Source organism: Spermophilus citellus, assembly GCF_964194105.1.
Source record: "Spermophilus citellus genome assembly, chromosome: 8".
NCBI classification, from domain to species: domain Eukaryota; kingdom Metazoa; phylum Chordata; class Mammalia; order Rodentia; family Sciuridae; genus Spermophilus; species Spermophilus citellus.
In genome coordinates this window covers 70504664-70527677 of record NC_138189.1, presented here as the reverse complement: position 1 = coordinate 70527677, position 23014 = coordinate 70504664, and the positions used below count along the sequence as shown (strand labels likewise).

The 23014-nt window shown below is 39.0% G+C and overlaps 1 protein-coding gene and 1 pseudogene across 4 annotated transcripts in view; one reads left to right on the top strand and one right to left on the bottom strand.

Annotated features, from left to right (window-relative positions):
- The window catches only part of AFF1 (ALF transcription elongation factor 1), a 202728-nt gene that overhangs the window by 60229 nt on the left and 119485 nt on the right, over nucleotides 1-23014 (bottom strand). The gene's annotated exons all lie outside the window — the stretch shown is intronic.
- On the top strand, nucleotides 10939-11799 carry LOC308654259 (tricarboxylate transport protein, mitochondrial-like; annotated as a pseudogene). Its single transcript has one exon. The product of its transcript is annotated as a tricarboxylate transport protein, mitochondrial-like (transcript).

Sequence of the window (23014 nt, the reverse complement as noted above, 5' to 3'; positions counted from 1 at the left end):
TTCTATACGTAGTACAACACGTAATTTCAACTTGCAAAGAATAAGACACTAACAACAATCTAAATGTCTATCTGTAGGTAACTAAAAAAACTATGGCACACACCACTTTCAAAGAAATACTATGCATCTATGACCAACAATGAAGAGGCTCTTTGCATACTGATTTAAGGGGGTAATCTCTAACCGATATTGTTAAGCAGGAAAAAAAACCAAATAAGGGTCATTATATGCCAGCATTTGTATAAATGAAAAAGTGTCAGTGAGATAAGAACAATGTATGCAGAATGGCTGATTTTGTATAAAATACCATTGAGAATAATGCACAAGAAATTCATAACATCAATTTCTTCTAGAAAGAAAAAAAGGGTGGCTGAGGAATGGAGTAAGAGGAAGATTTCCACTACATATCCATTAAAATGTATTAGTTATTCATAAATGAAAACACAAATATTAGCTTGAAATAGAGATGAAAAATCTTTTTCTCAAAGGACAGTTGCATATCCTCAGCTACTGTAGCTACTCAATCTCCCCAGCTCACTCCTCTGTGCTCTGGGCTTGTCCCATCTAATACCTTCCACCCAGAATTGCCGGTTACATATTCACAGGCAGCCTTACCCAGTAGACTTGATTTGCAGTCAACGCCTGACCCCAAGCTTGCTTGCTAAATCATTCTTGCTCCCCAAACTAGACTACCAACAAGGAGAGCACGTTTTGGTTCTCCTTTCTTTTTTTTTTTTTTAATCAAACTTAAATACTCCAGACATCTGAAACACACAAAGCCTTGTAGTATTGTTAAGAGGAAGAAATAAAATTAAGGCATGTTAAAGTTAGTGTTATGCAAATAAATTCATGAGTTTACATGGAGATACTATAATCATCATTTCTAAGAGACAGATTAGAGGGAGAGACCAAAAATCTTGGCTGAGCAAGGTTTGACATAAAATTAATTGTATTCTGCAAATATGCAATAAATTCCCTGAACACTAAGCCTGTTCCAAGAATATGCTCCTAAGTGCTGGGCGTGCCTACTTCGGCTGGAACAGGTATAAAAGGACTAGCAGTACTGCTTCTTCAGAAGCAACATGCCCTTTGGGCAACTGTGTAAATGCCTTACCTCCACACCCAGAATTTTAGGATAAGAGTTTTTAAGATCCCTGGACAGATATACAGGCATGCTTATAGACCAAATTAAAACAAGAACAACAACAACAACTGTGCTACAGACTATTAATATGGAAGGAGGAATATTAAACTAGAAAACAAGGAATAAGTCACCTTAGACTGTGTTGTCATTTAAATTGTAAAATCAACTTTATTTTTTCCTTTTCTGGTGCATTATAATTATACACGATGGTGGAATCCATTATTATATGCAAAAGTAAATTGAACTATTAAATTCTCCCTTAAAATTATTAATCTCACTTTATCCCTCCCCAGATATAACTAAGACTAGCTTCCTAAAGGCAGAAGCTGGGATTTTAGTCAGCTCCATATTCTCCAAGGCTTAACATAATTCTTGACTAACGTAGATAAACAATTAATATCTGGGAAGTGAATGAACTTGATTTTTGTCATCTCGTCTCATTACAAATGAAATTCAGAAACTAAGCCAACCAAAAAGGAATTACAGAGTTACCTTATAGTGAACTCTCAATTTTTTCCTGGGAAGCAGTACATATGTACTCATATTTGCAACTTCAGAGAACAAAAGTATTTTTTAAGATACAGAAATCGTCAATTTAAAAAGAAAGTAATATTTTAATTACAATTCATCAATTACCACCACTATTGCAATCAGATGTTTTCACTTACAGTAGTTGCCCAAATGTAGTTTAAGGATGTAAATTTCTCATAAAGCAAAGTTTCACATGTAAGAGTAACAGCAGATCTCTGGTTGGGAAAATCAAGCAGTATACTTAGGTGGGGTGAAGGAAGGGTGTGTCTCTCCCTGAGACAGGAGATAAAGAAATACTCCAAGATAAACACTAAGAGAGAATACTGGAAGTTTGAAAGATGTACTAGCACTCCAATTCATTTAATAAGTGAGAGCCTATAGCCCCAATTTTTTTAAAGTATAGGTAAAATGCTATTTTATAAGCAAACTACAATATTTCCTTATCTTTCACCAACTAAGGTAAAAATAGGCTCAAAATGGAAAAAAAAAAAAAAAACCTAAAATGTTACTGAAACTTACAAACAAAACCTTATAGGAAGAAGTCTTTTGAAGTATTAGTCTTTCAAGATCAATATGATGGCTGAGTGCAGTGGCACACAACTATAACTCCAGCTACTGGGAAGGCTGATGAAGGAGGATCTCAAATTCAAGGAGAAACCTCTACAACTTGGTGAGACTTGTCTCAACATTAAAAAATAAGAAGGGCTGGGGACATAGCTCAGTAGTAGAAGCACCCCTGGGTTCAATCTTCAGTACTTGAGGCTCCCCTCAAGTACTGGGGGTCAATATGAACAATTAGATAATTTGTTGTTCATTTCTAGTTACTTTGATTATAACAGTGAAATAATTTGCTCTAATTAATGTCATAAAGATAATTTATTTTTCTAAAGCATATAAAAATTTGTAAAAGCTCAATTTGTATTAAGTGAGTTACTTGAAATATTCTGGTAATTCTGTTTTGAGCTCTATTAAGAGACACTATTTATCATTATAAAACCTAAGGATTCTAGTTCTTGGGATCTGGTTTAAATAACTGAAAACCAGGAGTAGCATTCTCTACATATAGAACTGTCTTGAACACTCCCTAGATACAAATATGCAAATAATGAGAGAGTAATAAAAGTGCTGGTTTCACCAGTTTTACTGCTAATAAAACTACTACATATCCTGAGACCATATGTGAGTTTGCAATTTTAAATGTATGCAAGCTTTCAAGTACAGTCACATAAAACAGCACCTATTTTTAAAATACTATTTAGTGATAATGCATCATATGGAAAAATATTTTCATCACTTATTATTTATGACAATATGTCAACTAACTTCACAGTGCAAAAGTTAAGAAGTTGGGGTATATACCTGGGATAGGTTTAAATTCACTAAAAACCAAGTACTTGACTGGAAAATGGTTTGTTTTTGTTTTTTTTTTTAAAAAAAAAAAAAAAACTCTTACCACTGTTTGAGAATAAATGTGTCTAATCTCAGTTACTCGCCAACTTCCTAACTATTGATGTGAACTATTACATTCACTTTATAATAGGAGGAATCAGAAATCCCCCAATGGTCTCAGGCTCTAAAACACTGTGCCTTTGATGAAAAATCACATGAGGCCCCGTGAAGCCCATTGTAGGCATAGCAGCCATGAATGATTTAGTAAGCAGGGCTAAAAAGGCACCATTTAAAAAAAAAAAAAGAAAAAAGCCCCACAAAGAACAAGTCTAGACATTCCATCCCAGTGGTAATAAACTGACAAGGTCTTTCAAATGGCCTAAACTATCCGATCTTCCCCATCCACGACCAATTCTACTTATTAAAACAGCCTTCAAAGTACTTGGGGGAAGGATTTTTTAATTTTAGAGTGGAAACATCAATTGTGGAAAGTACAAGCAGCCTTCCAACTGCAATCCCTCATTACGGCAGAGTGTGAAACTGCAGTGGGATATGCCTTCTGCATGCTCTCTACCTCCAGCCTGCCCTGCACACGCACGCACGCACGCACTCACTCTCACAAATCATATTAACGGATGGTTCTAGGTCTAAAACAACACTACTAAATTACTTAGTCAACCATGACAGGATTTATAGATACATAAACCTGTATTACTGCTCCCTCTTTAAAGTGTATGTGTCTATCAAATTTAAGTGGTTAACACTGTTTAGGAGCCATGTCTAATTCCGTTTCACAGGGGGGGCCTGGACATTTTTTTCATAGCTGAGCATAAGCTAAGATTTCAGAGGTACCAGGAAAGGAAAAAACCGAAAACTTTCCATCAGTTTCTGGAGGAGGTTGAAAGAAAGTGAAGTCATAGGAATATGATAAACCGTTTAATCCATGCTTTGTCTGAAAGGACATAAAGATTTTATCCTGAGCTTATCCCAGCAGCAATATCAGCAGCCTCCTCTGGGTTAGGTGTTGGTTGTCTGTCTCCTGGCATGGATTGTTTTGAAAAACAAAAACCAAAATCCAGTAGAAAAGAAAAGAAAAAATTACTGTAGTGGTAGGCAAGAGGCAAGAATACTCTGAGGAAACCAACCAAGCTTAAATTGCCCAGGGGGATTACTGATACTATGACAAACAGAAGAGAGAATGCAAATAGAGATGACTGGCCCTTCTATCTTAAATCTAAACTATTTCAACAAGTTCCTCTTTAAAAAACAAAAACAAACTTTAATGTTGAGTAACAAACAACCAGGTTAACTGCTAGTGTTTACAAAAATGTATTCTAGAATTGTACAACTCATTTACTATCAGAACATTATAAGTGGTTATGATCATCCATATAATCCTGTCAAAGAACATCTAAACTTAAGGGTCTATTTTGCTTTTCTATAACCCATTAAAAATCAGATTCAGTCATTAAACAACAACAACAACAAAAAACTTGGTAATTTCACTGAATCCCAAATAAGAATTAATAATCTTTTCCTGCATTATGTTTATATGTAAATTTGTTCTGGGAGTATAGACAAACTGCATCAGACTTCCCACAAAGTTTATCTGGTGCATTAACGAATTGGTGAAAATATATTAAATAACAAAGTTTTGAACAAATAGTTGCTCAAGGAGCACCAATATTTATCTATGTATCCATCCAGTTACTTATTTATGTGGCAGTAGTGGGAATTGAACCCAGAACCTTGTGCACATTATGGAAGGGCTCTAACCACAGAGCTACATCCCCAGCTCTTTCTATTTGGAGAAAGAATCTTGCTAAGTTGCCAGGGTAGGTCTAGAACTTGGGGTCCTCCTGCCTCAGCCTCCCAAGTAGTTGAGATTATAGGTATGTACCACCACGTCCACCTTGTTCTTTTTAATAAACCCAGAAGGCAGAGTAGATATATAAGTAAGAATTATTTTTAATTTTCTAACTAGACAAATATATGACAAAGAGAAAATTGCTTATAAAATAAATGTACTCTAATCTTCCTGAATTTAAAGCTATCATGATTCTAAAAGTTAGGGAACAATAGGGTTTGTCCCCATTTTGAAACATGAAGCAGTCTGTCACTCTTCTCAAATCTTTCTCCATTTTAATATAATTCTCTCACCATCTGTTTCTCACTTCCCATATGGGCTCATATATGGGCACATGCAATAAAAAAGTGTAAAAAATAACTCAGAGCACTTGACTTTGAACTCCAACCTCCTGAGTATTTCAAGGCACAACATAACTCAATCCCATTCTTCTAAACTTCAAAATTCTTACATTTACTGTCTTTCCCATTTTCTACCTTTCCTCCTATACTCTTCTAGAATACAGAACCTAGATGCCAGAGAAGAGATGATATGGAAAACAGGCAACCACTCTCATAGTAATAACAAAAGCAACTCCCTTGAAAACTGCCTTTAAAAGCTGTGAGAATCACACCACCAGAGGTAAATTATGTCTTAGTGGTACATGACTCCAACTCTGGCCCTCCTGAATATTTCATACACCTGGCACACAGTCCATGGGAAAATGCTCGTGAAGTCCACTGCACTTCCTTCCTGACATCATAATCACATGGCCAGCTGGGGGGACAGAGATGGACACATGCCCTTTTAAAAAAAGTTTGAGGTTCTTTTGAATTAAATTTCTTACGAGTATATAGTAACATCCTCCATAAAGTGAGCTGTATCATTTTAAATAACCATAATCATGCTGTCTACCAAGCTGAATACAGTAAGTGAACCTGAAAAGATTTAGATTGGCTTCTGAATAGCTGTGTCTTACCTGTTTTCTCATTTCTTTTAGTTCTACTTTATACAGGCATCTCAAAGTCAAATACTTATTTCTTTAATAAAAATTTCTTCCAAGTGTTTTGTAGAATGAAATACACCAGTTTTCTGGACTTCACTAGAACAACCCTGTCTTTAAAAGAAATTACTTGCGGCAAACTTAAAGTCACTAGAAAACTCTCTGTTGCCTCTTAAATCTGCTTACAATAGGTCCTCCAATTCATTTCATGACATAGTCTCTACTCAAAAAAGCCAAAAGAAAGTTTAAACTACATTCAATCCAGGAAGTATTTAAACCATAATTATTTGGGGGTTCTCTCTCCTTTTTCATTGCTTTTTGGCTGATTTCACTATAGCTAAACCATAAAATAAACAAGATCTGTCTTCTAAGAGGGAAAAATGGAAACACTGTCATCTTTTATTAGCTTTTTCATCACATAAATTTACACCCCTGACCGATGCAGACTATGTGATCACAAACTCCGCCGAATAAATCAGTAAGAACATAAAGCTTAAAGTACACTGAAGTTTCTCGAGCATACCTGCCTGCATCCAAGTGAGATTACTTTGAAATTTTCCTATACTGATGAAAGCTGGTACTACTTGTATGTTAAAACTTGGGTGGAAGGCTCCTCAATCTTTTAAATCAGACTTAAATTATATATATCTCCTTTTTAAAAAAAAGTCATCAACATTTGTCAACTCATTCAGAAATTTAAGACCAGAACTTGAAAGATGAAGAAAAAAATCAAGTGGTAAGGAATTACTAAATGTTTATCTTCTTAATTTCTTTAAAATACATTGCCAAAAATGTTATAATTTTCTACAAATACAAAACTATATCTTCTCTACTGTTGCTCCCATTTTATTTCATAAGGGAGGGATGAAAGAAGGCAGGAAGAAGGGGAACAAGGAGAATCCATAATTCAAACAACAACCATCAAATCTCAAGAGGTATTACAAGCCTCCAGAGGCTGACCAAAAAAAGCCACCCCACCGCACCTGTGTGCTACCTATCAAGTTTGTACAAAAGGAGGGAACATGGGAGGGGCCAAATACCTATGGCTGGAAAGCTATTTACCTTGTTTATAAACTCATACACAGCACACTAAACCACAGAGGATCCTCTGATGCCTCTCTGATGTTAACCACTAACAGAGCAAGCAAAGAAGAAGGTGAGAAGAGGAGACAGACACACCCACAGATTCTAAGGCCTCACACTCTTGCCGGATTTCATTATGCCCAGTGGCCCCACCTGAACCTCAGGTTGCGTACTTACTGTGGAGAGGCTAAACACTTACCTCTGTGAGCATGCCTTTTTGACTTCCTACATGGCAAAAAAGCTTTCCTGGTTTCACACATCCCCTTGCAAACCCTACTCGATGCTACTAGGCCACTGTCGTTTGTGCTGGCGACTGTGATGGCGGCCCTGACACAGAGAACTTTGCATGTCTTCCCTGGTACTGAGCCATAAGGAGCAGCGATTGCTCCCAGGCACAACTCCCCTGGCTCTGCTCCTAAAAATGCTCTCTCAAGTATACCGTTGCTTAGCAATATTTGCCTTCCCCCTGTACATTTGAAATTGGCAACATCTGTCCCTTTGGCAATTTTGACTTGTGCAAAGCACCATGTGTATAGTTTAAAAACATACGGCTTTACGAAATGGGCAGCTCCCTCAACTCCTCCTGCCTTTCTGCAAAACCAGGGACGTAAAGACTCCAAAATGGTTTACTCTTTAGTTTGCTTTCAAGGCCAATAGAACAATCTACAAGATTTAAGGCAGCTGGTAGCCTATAAGCAAAATATTTAGGCCACCAGTGGGAGTTCCTATTAAACTCCAACTAATAAGTACCGTGTCTACACAATTACACCTGAGAACGTGTCTGAAATAAAAATCCCATTTAGTTAACAATTTCCTTCAAAACTAATTCTATCACAAGGCATTATGTGATAAATGTATCATTAGTTAAGATACAAAGGAAATTCACAGAGTAGATACAGACAATTTTTTTTCTTTCTTTGGGGGGGGGGGTTGGGGAGCGAACCCAAGTGTCCACACGTGGAACCAAAGTGTGCTAGCTAAGCTCTCTACCACTGGACTGCACACCCAGCCCATGGCACAACAATTTTCAGGCTCATATTATAACCACACTTCAGAAACAAAAATGTAAAGGCACACACACAGAGCACACTGATAAAGGAAATTCATAATTGCATGGAAGAAAAAAAATCAATATTATGGATTTCAAAACAAAATATCCTAAATTTCCTAAGTTTATTATTTATTCTCAACATAGTCATCCTAGTATTTTATGTAGGTTACTCATTAACACTAAAGTTGCTCATAACAATATAATTTTATACATAGGGAAAAAAACACAAAAATTAAAACTTTTATTGGTGGTATTCTAGTTCTACATATGATTTTACTAGCACATTGATGGGGAAATAAAAATCAGAGTGAGAAAAGCATAAAAGTCCATTAAGAACTGAACTATGCTCTGTGCATTCAAACTTTGGCATGTGGACATTTTTTTGTTCCTTTAAACAAATCAGACTACAATTTTCCTTTTAGCTTAAGCCAAACCAATTCTGACGTATTAGAAACACATGTTTTCAAAGAAATTCTACCGGAACTGAGTTCCTTCCAACTATAAAGGGCAGGCTAACCTTTTTGTTCTCATCAAGTCTCTATCTGAATGCTTACAGAAGCAGAAAAGACTGAGTGATACCTGTTGACATTAAAAATACATCCAGCAGGTCCTTTACCCTGTGCATTTAACAATGTCCCTGAAACCCCACAACATGTATGAATTTGTGTTTTAGTAAAACATCCATTCAACACTCTAGAATCCACGTCTCGCCATAGGCCATCACTCTCTACTTGCTGAATACAAACAGTATTTCTTGTTAAGTTATCCTTTATTGCATGTTATAGTACAAACATGTGCAGACTTTGAAAACTGGGGGACTCAGAAATCTCAGATATTCGTCAAGGTCATCTACTTTCTGGCTATGCAGGGTAGTGCTTATGAGGAAGATTCTCGGTCAGACACGTGAGCTTCCAGCCACAGCTCTACCATAGACGGACAATTTAGCGCACTGTTTGGGAATGGCTTGAACATAGTGCTTGGGCACCGAGGACACTCCTAATAAAATATAGATGTGATCATTTTTATCACTATCTTCCAGTGATATGAAAGCCTCATTCCTTTCCTTTCTTTCATTCTGCTATATTCCCTTTTCTCCTCCTCCTCTATGAAACCACCAGAGACCCTTCAGCTCTGAAGAAGCCATCACCTACTTGACACCTGCATCTGCAACACATTCCTAATGAATTCTGAATTAACTGATGTGAGGGAAACATCATATCCTTAGAGGCTGGGATCCTGGGTTTTGTGGGGTGAGGAGGATAAAGGGAGCCAGGGCAGGTGCTATGGCGCTGTCCAGCACACAAGTGCTGATATACGTTGCAGGCTGGGGTGAGAATGCCTACAAGGCACCCCTCAAGCCAGGCCATTTATTGGACAAAGAGAAGAACAAAACAGCTGTGCCTATGAAGAGCCCTGGGGCTGGAAGAAGAAAGCAAAGCTAGCCATGTCAGTACCACCTTTCTCCTTGACTGTCCCTTTACAGAGTCTGCAGGGCAGTGATGAGCCAATAGAAACCAAACACTGGAATTTAACCAATTACTGGAGTAAATCTCCATACTGTGGCTTTGGACATGAGTCCTACTCTTTAGGAAAAAATGCCAGGAATTTATCCCATGTTGCTAATCAATTAAAAAATTATAGGCCAATAAGGCAAATAAAACACAGGCTATAACACCTTTTTATAAAAATCTTCTCAATTTGCTGGGTGTGGTGGTGCAAGCCTGTAATCCCAGCTACTCAGGAGACTGAGGCAAGGGGATCACAAGTTCAAGGCCAGACTGGGCTACTTAGGGAGACCCTGTCTCAAAATAAAAACTACAGGGGGCTGAAGAGAGTTGGATATGTATGTAGCTCAGTGAACACCCCTGGGTTCAATCCTCAGTACCACAAGAAAAAAAAAATATCTATGTTTTTATTACCACGTAGTGATATGATAGCACTCTACCCTATTCTGATATCCTGAAAGAAAATATTTATGGCCCTTATATTATCTTCACCTCTGAAAATGTTCAAATAGACTCTTAAACCCAGTCTCCTTTGAGTCCAGTAAAACTAACAACCTTCAGGACAATCGATGGCATAGTCAAAAACACATTTAAAGTAGCTGATATCATGAAAATATTCCTCACTCAAGAAAAAAGTTTTTCAGTAAGGTATTTCAGCAGCACCTGTCAATAGTAAAAACATTTATTAACAGGTGGTCAGGGAGAAGAAGAGGGAAGCAAAATTTTATTTTGTACTGATTTAAGTTCTTTAAGCAAAAGGAAAACCTTCACTGGTGAAGACAAGTTTATTTTTCTTCTATGACACTCTCCCATCTCTAACTGGAACTTCATTCTTCATGTATGAAGTTCTACCACTAGAGAGAATAGTCTAGAACATACTTCAGTGGTTGCCACACTGCTTTGATAATTACACCATATCATAGTGTTACATATTTTTTTAAATAGTTTATGGTCAACTCACCTTTTTACTTTTACCTAGGCTGAATATGCTAGTATAATTTTTTTCTAATTTATATTAAAGAGTCAAAAAGATTGTTGTCCCCAATCTCTTTTAGAGAAGATAGTGTACTGATCAATAGCATAAGAACCAAAAGCAAAATTAGCACTTATTGTTTGTCATCATGCCAAATACAAGTGAAAGTCCTCTACTAGCTGGAACCTGCCAAATATAATTCTCCAACTAATATATCTTACTAGTGATACAAAATATTTAAGTCTTTTTTATTAAAAAACCATGTTTAAAAAATTGACTAAAGTGGCCACCCCACTCCTGGGGCCATAACCGGTCACCCCTGCTGTCTCCACGGACCTACTGCCCAGTGTTGGAGGCTGGGACACGTGACCCACACTGGGCTGCCCGCCTCCCGCCCACCATGGCCATGCCCCATGGGCTGCCCACCTCCCACCCTGCTGCACCCTGCACCCAGAAAAGCCAAGCTGACACACCCCAGGAAGGCAATCCTGGCAGGTGACATCGAGATCTGTACAACAATGTTCCTAAGGGAGTACGTGAATCCGCAGCTACAGCTGGATGGGGCTCACCTGCGATAGGTACTGGGGCACCGGGGAACTGCGTGCCGCAGATGGTCCTGGGCCTGTACCTCGGCCTCAGCTCTCTGCTCTACGGCTCCATCCCCAAGGCGGCCATCAGGTTCGGAATGAGTTCTTCATCAATCACAAGTGGGACGCCCAGGGAAGGAGGACAGCACGCGGGGGCTGTGGTGTGGCCGACACTGTGGTGGTCATGTGCCCCATGGAGGCCATCAAGGTTAAGTTCATCCATGACCAGACCTCCCCAACGTACAAAGGACTCTTCCACAGGGTTGGGGAGATTGTACAGGAACAAGGAGTGAAGGGGACCTACCAGGGCCTCACTGCCACTATGCTGAAAACGGGCTCAAACCTAGCCCGTTTGTGATAACCTCCCTGCGCAACTGGTACAGAGGGGACATCCACAACAAGCCCAGGAACCCACTGATGGTCACCAGGGTCTTTGGAGCTATTGCTGGTGCAGCCAGTGTCTTCGGAAACATGCCTCTGGGTGTGATTAAGACTCGGATGTAGGGCCTGGAGTCACACAAATACTGGGGAACACTTGGGACTGTGGCTTGCAAATTCTGAGGAAGGAAGAGCTGAAAGCTTTCTACAAGGGCACTGCCTGGGCTGGATCCGCCTGCATGTGGCCATTGTGCTTATCATCTACCATGAGGTGGTAAAGCGCTCAACAAAGTGTGGAAGACAGACTAAGCCCAGAAAGTTGGGGGGGTGGGGGAGGCGGGATGGGCTGCCCTAGGCACCTCCAGACCAGCCCCCAACCCATGTTTCACATGATTCCAGTGCAGTCATGCCACAAGGCCCATTTCCCTCTTCTCTTGAACTCCATGGCTTGGTTCATTCATGGTAGCCATCACGTATTCCATAGTGCCATGTCTCCCTGATATTTATGTGTCACTACCATTGTGTTTGTGTCCAGCTTGGCCAGGGGTGAGTGTCCCTCTGGCCTGTGAATCTGTGCCCACTAGTCCATGTGCTTACTTATGAGCTCTGTGCCTGTGTTTCATGTTCTGTGTCATATGATCCCTCACCTGCTTCCCAGGGTACTGGTGTGGCCTGGGTCCCCAATCTTGTAGGCCATGGCCCCATCACAGTTGGATGCCTTCAACCCTGGGCAGCAGGGGCTCCCTGCCCAGGCCTACCACAGCTGCCTCTAGCCCTCCACCTGGCCTCACTGCATTCCAGCAGCTGTGTGCCCCCTACTTCTCTCGCCATTGGCCTTAACTAGCCCTTGGGCCTTCCCTCCACCCAGGACAGGGTGATACCCACCACTGTCAGGACCACCCTGCCAAGGCATAATAAGCCAGATCCTGTCTCAATAAATAAATAGATAGATAGATAGATAAAATAAAAATCAACTAAAATTAAATCCATGACATAGAAGTTCATTACTTCACCAAATACTGAGAAACACCATCACACCAAGCCAAAAAATTAGGATACTTTTTGGGATTCTGGTGACTTCTAAGCATAGCTGTAAGGTCAATAAAGACAACTTGAAGATGTATAATATAAATGTTTGTTACAGTATAAATTTCCTTTTGTTTCATATGTCAAGGGAAGGTGGTACCTCCTACAGTCTACTACAGGCAGCAACATATATCCCATTTAATTTTCAGAACAGTCCTGTAGTTCAGGTAGTACTGTAGCATTTAAATGTGCAGGAAAATGAATCCATGTTTCCTGAGTCCATAACTCCAGCCCCTGGAGACATTACTGCTCACTTGTATTTTGTTAAAGCATTAATATTCAAAACTGTATTAAATTCTCTAAACTTCAGATTCTAAACTGAGTTAAATAAGTGAATCTACTACACTTACACGTTCAAACTATGTTAAGATAACTATGATAATAATGATATTCACACATTGGTTATTTCTTAAGTACTTACTATATGCCAGATGTCAATCTAAGGGTTTCACATACATTTTCTTACTTAAAACTGACAACTACCTTATGAACAAGATACTATCATTTCTATTTACAGATAAGAAATTGAAAGTTAAATATATTAATTCATGTGTTTTATAACAGCTAACAAAAAAAAGATAAGATTCAAACCCAAGTCTTCTTTAATCCCAACTCCCTGCTCTTGACCATTATCTATGTAAAGTGACTAAAAACCCAATGTAATTACCTAAGAAGAAAAAAGGAAAAGAAAAATAGTAAGCCAAAGAATCCAACTATCCCTTCTTCAACAATATACAAATAGCCTGTAGTGTTCAACAGATATTATTTATAAATAATAAGTGTATAATAAAACATAAGTATATAATAAATAAATATTAGGACATTGAAATTCTCCAGAGTCATAACTCTAGAGGACAAATGGCATCCAACAAGGAAGAACAGTTTGGAGATTTTCTAGTTATAACCCAGTCCTTAAACAATAAATGCCCACTGTACCTGTAGAAACTTAAACATGGGCTATCTATATACCTAAAGGATCAATATTACTAAGATCAAAGGGAAGAAAGAAGCTCAAATGCTGAATGATTATTGAAAATAAACTTTCTATTCTTGACTACAAAATTTAAGAAGTAATTTAAAATACAAGTATTCAAGGATACACTACTGCATTTGGTATAGGAAACAGGATCAGATTATGACTGCTAGAAATCAAACTTTAAAAAGAGCCGAAAAAGCTTACTAATGTATGTGCCCCCCCCCATTCCTATGTTAGAATTAAACCCCAAGGTGAAAGTATTAAAATCACTGGGAGATGATCAAATCTAAGGGTTCTACCTGATGGATGGGATTAGTGTCATCATAAAAGGGCTTGATGCCAGGCACAGTGGCACTCGCCTATAATCCCTGTAGTTGAGAGGCCGAGGCAGGAAGATCACAAGTTCAAAGCCAGCCTCAGCAATAGCAAGGCGATAAGCAACTCAGTGAGACCCTGTCTCTAAATACAAAGGGCTGGGGTTGTGGTTCAGTGGCCAAGTGCCCCTGGGTTCAATCCCCAGTACCCCTTCCCCCAAATAAATCAATTAATTAAAAATAAAAGGGCTTGAGAAAGGAAGTTCATTTCTTTGTCCCAACTCTTCCTTCACATGAAGACAGAAATCATTCCCTTTCACCCACTTGGCCTCTTCTACAACGTGAGGATGGCAACAAGAGACACCATCTTGTAACAAGCAAGGAACCCGTTACCATTCACAGAAATCTAGTTGTGCCTTCATCTTGGATCTCCCAGCCTCTAGAATTATGAGAAATATATTTCTATTATTTATAAATTACCTAGCCTAAGATATTTTGTTACAGATGCACAGACTAACAACAATCCACTTCCTCACTACATATATAGAAAAATTAATCCTACTTGATGGAGGCCAGCAAACCATATTCTATGATTTTGCACAAAGCCCTCTAAATGTAAAGTTATTAAATAGGATATTTTGTTTTTTAACTAAGATATGAACAAGTACCTAAATCATACATTTAAAGGATTACAGGAAAACACCTACATATTTGGATACAGAGTCAAAAGAAGCAAACCAGGCCATACTTTAAATAATAATTTCCTGATGTGACAACATGGCGGCCAGGGAGGAAACAGCACTGTCAGTACCTCTGCTGTAACAGGATCAGAAAGAATACACCCACAGGCGTCCTACTGAGAAACCTCTAGCAAAATTCAGCTGAAAGGAGACCTGCCTGGAACTAGTAAGTTTAATTGGAGGTGGCAGCGGGTCCCAGACGCCTGAACCTCGGCAACGCAGAGCTGGGACACAGTCCCGCCGGCTGCCGCCAAATGGCGGCAGTCCACACGTTGCGGTAAACAGAGAAGCGGGCGCTGTCTGCCTAGTCCCACGCCGGCGGTTCTGGGAACCGGCCCCAGCCGCTGGCTGCAGCGACCTTGGGGGCGGGCGCTACCTGCCTGGACGCATCCCGGTGGCTCGGTGAACTGGCCTTGGCCGCTGGTTGCAGCGACCTTGGGAGCGGGAGCTCCCTGCCTGGAACCAAGCCGGTGGCTCTGGGAAACGGCACGGCTGCTGGTTGCAGCGACCTAGGGGGCTGGCGCTACCTGCCTGGTCCCACGCTGCGGCTCGTTGAACCGGCCCCAGCCGCTGGTTGCAGCGACCTTGGGAGCGAGCGCTACCCGCCCGGACACACGCCGGCGGCTCGGTGAACCGGCCCCTGCCGCTGCCCATACGTTGCAGTGATTCTGGGAGCGGGCGCGGCCTGACTGGACCCGCGCTGGCGGCTCTGTGAACCTCCGCCAACAGCTGCTCACACGTTGCAGCCAGTTTAAGAGCGGGCACTGCCTGCCTGGGCCCCCGCCCATAGGGCTCTGTGAGTGGTCGTCAGCTGCCGCCAAACGCCCACTGCCCACACGTTGCAGCGACAGTGGGGACGGGCGCTGCCTGCCTGAGCCCGAGCCCGTCCAGCTCTGTAAATTGACACCAGCCGCAGACAGGCGGCCGCTGCCCACATGCTGCAGTGAGTGGGGGAGAGGGCACTGCCTATCCGGCTCCAGCAGGCCCAGATCTCTGAACCCCCTCTGGCGGTACAGGGCTCCAGACGACCACATCCAAACTGCCAGCCCAGAGCCACAAACGACCCCCGCCGGGCTAGGCAACAGGCCCCGCCCACAGGGCGAACAGCAGGAGTGGAGACCCGCCCAGTCCGGGTGGAAGATCTGCTGCACAGAGATTGAATCCCGACCACTGAGAGGAGGATCCTGGCCCGGGGGCCACAGCGCCATCTACTGGAAGAACAGTTAATCGCACTCTAGGGCTGCATTTATAAATTTTTTTTTTTTTCTTGTTAATTTTTTTTAATTTAATTTTATTTTATCTTATTTTATTTTTTTATTTTTTTTATTTTTTTTATTAATTTTTTTATTATTAGTATTATTTTTTTTATTGTTACTGTCTTTTTTAAATGATATTTTTAATCCATTTTATCTTATCTTATTTTATTCCATTTTTAAACTTCATCTCTCATTTCTATTACTATTATTTGTCCTTAAATTCTCTTTAATTCTCTATCCTTTTCTCTCTTTCCTTCTTTTCCTCTGTCTTTACATTTCTTTTCAATTTTCTTATTCCCCCTTCCTTGAATTCTACCTGCTTACTCTCATTCTCTTTAGTGACCTCCTCTCTTCCCTTCTAATACCTTTCATCCCAAGCATCAAATAAATTTATAGGAGTAAACACTAGCTCAACAGTCAAACAGAACAAGAAGCAATATGAGCAGCTTCAAAAGGCAAGGAAGAAAAGGAGTACAAACAATGCAGGATAGCCTAAATATTCAGGAGGACCTAGAGTCATCAGAAAAATGGTCATACAAAGAGCTCAAGGAACACCTTAGACAGATGGAATGGAACCTTAAAGAGGATATGAGACAGCAAATTCAAGCAGCGAAAGAACACATTGAGAATGTATTACATAAACAGATAAAAGAAGAAGTTAAGCATCTGTATCAGGAGATAGAGATTATAAAAAAGAATCAAACGATAATCTTAGAAGTGAAGGAAACTATAAACCAAATTAAAAACTCAAATGAGAGTATCACTAATAGAATGGAGCAAGTAGAAGCCAGAACTTCAGATAATGAAGACAAAATATATCATCTTGAAAAGAGTCTAGCCAACATTGATAGGACGGTTAAAAACCACGAGAGAAACATCCAAGAGGTATGGGACAACATAAAAAAACCAAATTTAAGAGTGATTGGGATAGAGGAAGGGATAGAGAGTCAAACCAAGGGAATGAGTAACCTGCTAAAAGAAATAATTACAGAAAACTTTCCAGAAATAAAAAAGGAAACAGATATACAAATTGAAGATGCATACAGGACACCGAGCACACAAAATCACAGTAGACCAACGCCAAGACACATTGTTATGAAGATATCAAATATACAGAACAAAGAGAAAATATTAAAAGCTGCAAGAGAAAAGAGACAGATTACATTCAGGGGTAAACAAATAAGATTAACAACGGATTTTTCATCACAGACGCTGAAAGCGAGAAGATCCTGGAACAACATATTTCAAACACTGAAAGACAATGGATGCCAACCAAGAATTCTGTATCCAGCAAAATTAAGCTTCAGGTACGACAACGAAATAAAAATCTTTCATGATAAACAAAAGCTAAAAGAATTTGTAGCCAGAAAACCAGCATTGCAAAGCATCTTGAACAAAACACTACACGAGGAAGAAGTGAATAACAATAACCAAAGCCAACAATGGGAAGTACCTCAATAAGGACAGATGGTGGGGGGAAAGCTAACCATGGAGAAACAAACTAAACTATAAAAAAAAAAAAAAAAGAGATAAACAATCAAACATGGCTGGAAGTACAAAATATACATCAATAGTAACTCTAAATGTTAATGGTTTAAACTCTCCAATAAAGCGACATAGGCTGGTAACATGGATTAAAAAAACAAATCCAACAATATGCTGCCTCCAGGAGACACATCTGACTGGAAAAGACGTACACAGGCTGAAGGTGAAAGGTTGGGAAAAAATATATCATGCACACAGTCCTCGCAAGCAAGCAGGCGTGGCCATCCTCATATCGAATAAAATCGACTTCAAGACTAAATCAATCCAAAGGGATAAGGAAGGACATTATATACTGTTAAAAGGAACCATTCACCAACAAGATATAACAATTATCAATATTTATGCACCAAATAATGGTGCTGCGACGTTCATAAAACAAATTCTCCTCAAGTTCAAGAATCAAATAGACCACAACACAATAATTATGGGTGACTTCAACACACCTCTCTCACCATTGGACAGATCCTCCAAACAAAAGTTGAATAAAGAAACTATAGAACTCAATATCACAATTAATAACCTAGACTTAACTGACATATATAGAATATATCAACCATCTTCTAGGGTATATACGTTTTTCTCAGCAGCACATGGATCCTTCTCAAAAATAGACCATATATTATGCCATAGGGCAACCCTTAGTAAATATAAAGGTGTGGAGATAATACCATGCACTTTATCTGACCATAGTGGAATGAAACTGGTAATTAATGATAAAAGAAGGAAGGGAAAATCCTATATCACATGGAAAATGAACAATATGTTACTTAATGATCAATGGGTTACAGAAGACATAAAGGAGGAAATCAAGAAATTCCTAGAGATAAATGAAAACACAGATACAACTTATCGAAATCTATGGGACACAATGAAAGCAGTTTTAAGAGGGAAATTCATCTCCTGGAGGTCATTCCTCAGAAAAAAAAAAAACCAACAAATAAATGAACTCACACTTCATCTCAAAGCCCTAGAAAAGGAAGAACAAAACAACAACAAATGCAGCAAAAGGCAAGAAATAATTAAAATCAGAGCAGAAATCAATGAAATTGAAACAAAAGAAACTATTGAAAAAATTAACAAAACTAAAAGTTGGTTCTTCGAAAAAATAAATAAGATTGACAGACCCTTAGCCATGCTAACGAAGAGAAGAAGAGAGAGAACTCAAATCACTAACATACGGGATGAAAAAGGCAATATCACAACAGATGCTATAGAAATACAGAAGATAATTAGAAATTATTTTGAAAACCTATATTCCTATAAAATTGAGGATAGTGAGGACATCGATAAATTTCTTAAGACATATGATTTGCCCAAACTGAGTCAGGAAGATACACACAATTTGAACAGACCAATATCAATGGATGAAATTGAAGAAGCCATCAAAAGACTACCAACCAAGAAAAGCCCAGGACCGGATGGGTATACAGCGGAGTTTTACAAAACCTTTAAAGAAGAATTAATACCAATACTTTTCAAGTTATTCCAGGAAATAGAAAAAGAGGGAGCTCTTCCAAACTCATTCTATGAGGCAAACATCACCCTGATTCCGAAACCAGACAAAGACACCTCAAAGAAAGAAAACTACAGACCAATATCTCTGATGAACCTAGATGCAAAAATCCTCAATAAAATAATGGCAAATCGGATACAAAGACACATTAAAAAAATAGTGCACCATGATCAAGTAGGATTCATCCCTGGGATGCAAGGATGGTTCAATATACGGAAATCAATAAATGTTATCCACCATATAAATAGACTTAAAGATAAGAACCATATGATCATCTCAATAGATGCAGAAAAGGCATTTGACAAAGTACAGCATCCCTTTATGTTCAAAACATTAGAAAAAATAGGGATAACGGGAACTTACCTCAACATTGTAAAAGCTATTTATGCTAAGCCTCAGGCTAGCATCATTCTGAATGGAGAAAAATTGAAGGCATTCCCTCTAAAATCTGGAACAAGACAAGGATGCCCGCTCTCACCACTTCTGTTCAACATAGTTCTAGAAACACTGGCCAGAGCAATTAGACAGACGAAAGAAATTAAAGGCATAAAAATTGGAAAAGAAGAACTTAAATTATCACTATTTGCAGATGACATGATTCTATACCTAGAAGACCCAAAAGGGTCTACAAAAAAACTACTAGAAATAATAAATGAATTCAGCAAAGTGGCAGGATATAAAATCAACACACATAAATCAAAGGCATTTCTGTATATCAGCGACAAAACTTCTGAAACGGAAATGAGGAAAAACACCCCATTCACAATATCCTCAAAAACAATAAAATACTTGGGAATCAACCTAACAAGAGAGGTGAAAGACCTATACAATGAAAACTACAGAACCCTAAAGAAAGAAATAGAAGAGGATCTTAGAAGATGGAAAAATATACCCTGTTCATGGATAGGCAGAACTAACATCATCAAAATGGCAATATTACCAAAAGTTCTCTATAGGTTTAATGCAATGCCAATCAAAATCCCAATGGCACTTCTTGTAGAAATAGATAAAGCAATCATGAAATTCATATGGAAAAATAAAAGACCCAGAATAGCAAAAGCAATACTAAGCAGGAAGAGTGAATCAGGCGGTATTGCAATACCAGACTTCAAATTATATTACAGAGCAATAGTAACAAAAACAGCATGGTACTGGTACCAAAACCGGCGGGTGGACCAATGGTACAGAATAGAGGACACAGAGACTAACCCACAAAGTTACAACTACCTAATATTTGATAAAGGGGCTAAAAGCAAGCAATGGAGGAAGGATAGCATCTTCAACAAATGGTGTTGGGAAAACTGGAAATCCATATGCAACAAAATGAAACTAAACCCTCTCCTCTCACCATGTACAAAAATTAACTCAAAATGGATCAAAGACCTTGATATCAAAACAGAGACTCTGCGTCTGATAGAAGAAAAAGTTGGCTCCGATCTACATATTGTAGGGTCAGGCCCCAAATTCCTTAATAGGACACCCATAGCACAAGAGTTAATAACAAGAATCAACAATTGGGACTTACTGAAACTAAAAAGTTTTTTCTCAGCAAGAGAAACAATAAGAGAGGTAAATAGGGAGCCTACATCCTGGGAACAAATTTTTACTCCTCACACTTCGGATAGAGCCCTAATATCCAGAGTATATAAAGAACTCAAAAAATTAGACAGCAAGATAACAAATCACCCAATCAACAAATGGGCCAAGGACCTAAACAGACACTTCTCAGAGGAGGACATACAATCAATCAACAAGTACATGAAAAAATGCTCACCATCTCTAGCAGTCAGAGAAATGCAAATCAAAACCACACTAAGATACCATCTCACTCCAGCAAGATTGGCAGCCATTATGAAGTCAAACAACAACAAATGCTGGAGAGGATGTGGGGAAAAGGGTACTCTTGTACATTGCTGGTGGGACTGCAAATTGGTTAGGCCACTTTGGAAAGCAGTATGGAGATTCCTGGGAAAGCTGGGAATGGAACCACCATTTGACCCTGCTATTGCCCTTCTCGGACTATTCCCTGAAGACCTTAAAAGAGCATGCTACAGGGACACTGCCACATCGATGTTCATAGCAGCACAATTCACAATAGCTAGACTGTGGAACCAACCCAGATGCCCTTCAATAGATGAATGGATTAAAAAAATGTGGCATCTATACACAATGGAGTACTATGCAGCAATAAAAAATGACAAAATCATAGAATTTTCAGGGAAATGGATGGCACTAGAGCAGATTATGCTTAGTGAAGCTAGCCAATCCTTAAAAAACAAATACAAAATGACTTCCTTGATATAATGAGAGCAATTAAGATTAGAGAAGGGAGGAAGAGCAGGAAGAAAAGACTAGCAATAAACAGAGACATGAAGGGGGAGGGAAAGGGAAAGAAAATGGGAATTACATGGAAATGGAGGGAGAGCCGCATTGTTATACAAAAATACATATAAGAGGCTGTGAGGGGAATGGGAAAATTAATAAGGAGAGAAATAAACTACAGTGGATGGGGTAGATAGAGAGGATGGGAGGGGAGGGGAGGGGAGGGGGGATAGTATAGGACAGGAAAGGTAGCAGAATACAACAGTTACTAATATGGCATTTTGTAAAAATGGGGATATTTAAATGATATGATTTTGAAATCTGCGTTGGGGGTAAATATGGGAGTTCATAACTCACTCAAAGCTTATGTAAGAAATATGCTATGTCAAGAGCTGTGTAATGTTTTGAACAACCAATAAAAAAAAAAAAAAAAAATAAAAATACAAAAAAAAAAAAAAAAAAAAAAAAAAAAAAAAAAAAAAAAAATAAATAATAATTTCCTTTCAATGCTTGGAAATTAATCACATTTTACTTTAACTAGATAACCTTATGGACATTTTAACAGACATCTTCCTGAAAAGACATATTCTTTGCATATCTAGGTTCTCATTTCTTAAGTCTTCAAAGTGAGGAGAAGTCACATGGAGACAATTTTTTAAAAATATATTTATTTTTTAGTTGTAGTTGGACATAATACCTTTATTTTATTTACTTATTTTTATGTGGTGCTGAGGATGGAACCCAGGGCCTTACACATGCTAGGTGAGCACTCTACCACTGAGCCACAACCCCAGCACCAAATATTTCAATTCATAGGATGAGAATAGCAATACTCACAGGGGTCAAGAAGCTGATTGGAGGCCCCTGTGAGGTCTATGCAAGACAAGGCATGTGCTCTTAGAGGTCAACCAATCACTGCTTTGTAAGAATGCAAGACCTTTGTTTCCAAAGCTTCCAATTTTTAGTGAAAAACAGCAAAATTCAGATTCCAATGTGAACTATACTAATTTTTAGATGTTGGCAACTAAATACACCATTCAAGGTACCACCCCCTCTTATGGGCAACCACTCTTCAATCTTGGCTTTAATCCTTCCTTCTCTCACAAGACAGGGATGGGGAAGTAAGAAATCAAAAGATGTGTTCATTTTTATAAGAAGCTCTTTTTATGCTAAACATGGCCACAGCTTTACACAGGAGATACTTTATGGGTATCTTCCATGGGTCCAAAGAAGATTCTGAACAGACACTTCATTCTAAGGACAAAGCATGAAGCAACCTCACTGCTAACTCCTATGGTCCTCTAAGGTTGGCACAAGCTCTTGCCAAAGTCTGCTTCAGTGGATTGGCACAGGCAGCCTGATAGATCACTAGGAACACCAACCAAGCAGGGAAAACAAACCACAGTGTATTACTTTACATGACTTGTATGGAATAAATCTGTGAAATATAGGTGAGTCATAACATAATAAAAAGACTCAATTAGATTCAGAACAATAGACCAGTGTTTTCCCCATCTTAGCAATAGTTCACTGGGATCTTGACAGAATGTAAGGAAGATAAAAGACCCTGGGCTCTGTTTTACCTTTTACTGCAAGATCATTAATCTTACTAGAAAATTAAGCCCAGGTTGCAGTCAGACATTTTCAGGGTCAATGATTCTTAAGTTACTAGGATACCAGCTAATGATACCTTTGTGGTGGAGAAGAGTAAATGCCCCACCCAATTTTGTTGGCTCATTCCCAGAAAAAGTGACTCACTCAATGGCAAATAT